The sequence below is a fragment of the Elaeis guineensis genome, chromosome 13, assembly GCF_000442705.2.
Source record: "Elaeis guineensis isolate ETL-2024a chromosome 13, EG11, whole genome shotgun sequence".
NCBI classification, from domain to species: domain Eukaryota; kingdom Viridiplantae; phylum Streptophyta; class Magnoliopsida; order Arecales; family Arecaceae; genus Elaeis; species Elaeis guineensis.
Window position 1 is genome coordinate 73115034 of NC_026005.2, and position 740 is coordinate 73115773.

General features: G+C 33.9%; 1 non-coding gene across 1 annotated transcript; it reads left to right on the forward strand.

The window, feature by feature from the left end:
• LOC140853535 (small nucleolar RNA R71) lies at positions 1-107 on the forward strand. Its single transcript, XR_012136605.1, has one exon. It is a non-coding gene; the product is annotated as a small nucleolar RNA R71 (small nucleolar RNA).
• The last annotated feature ends 633 nt before the right edge of the window (positions 108-740 follow it).

Here is a 740-nt window from a genome sequence, read left to right on the forward strand (position 1 = left end):
ATTCCATGGTGTGGGCATTGGGTCAAAAGATTCTTGAAACGATCGAAGTACTTCCAAAATGATTCACCAGCTAGTTGGTAAAATTGATTTATTTCATTCTTAATCCTAGCTGTTTTATGATGGGGGAAACACTTTTTTAAAAATGTTCTCACAAAGCCCTCCCAGGTAGTGACAGAATAGTTTGGCAGACTATAAAGCCACTTCTTAGCATTGTCCTTAAGGGCAAAGTTGATTAATCTAAGTTTGACCTCATCCTCTGTTAATTGCAGTTTCATGGTTGCACATACCTCCTCAAATTCTCTAATAAATATATAAGCATCCTCTAATCCTGTGAATTTTGAAAGCATATTTATGATTTGAGGTTTGATTTCAAAATTGTTAGCTGTGGGTTGTGGCAACCTGATACAAGATGGTTGGATGGAGCCAACTGGATAACACAAATCCTTAAGGGTCATGGGTTGGATTGGTTCAGCCATTGGAACAACAGGAATTGACTCAATCCTAACTAGACGATCCGACACTCTTCTCCACACACGAGGTGTACGATTCTCGATGTTTATACAATTTTTTTTTTTTATAAAATTTTTATGTATAAGAAAAAGAAAGAGAAAAAAATTCTAAAGAGAAGATCCTAAGGAGTCCTAAATCTAAAGAAAAGTAACCAAATTAATTTAAATTTTAATATTTTTTTTTTTTCAAACAAGTGAAACAATAAATTAAACTCAATCTATCCTAGGGTT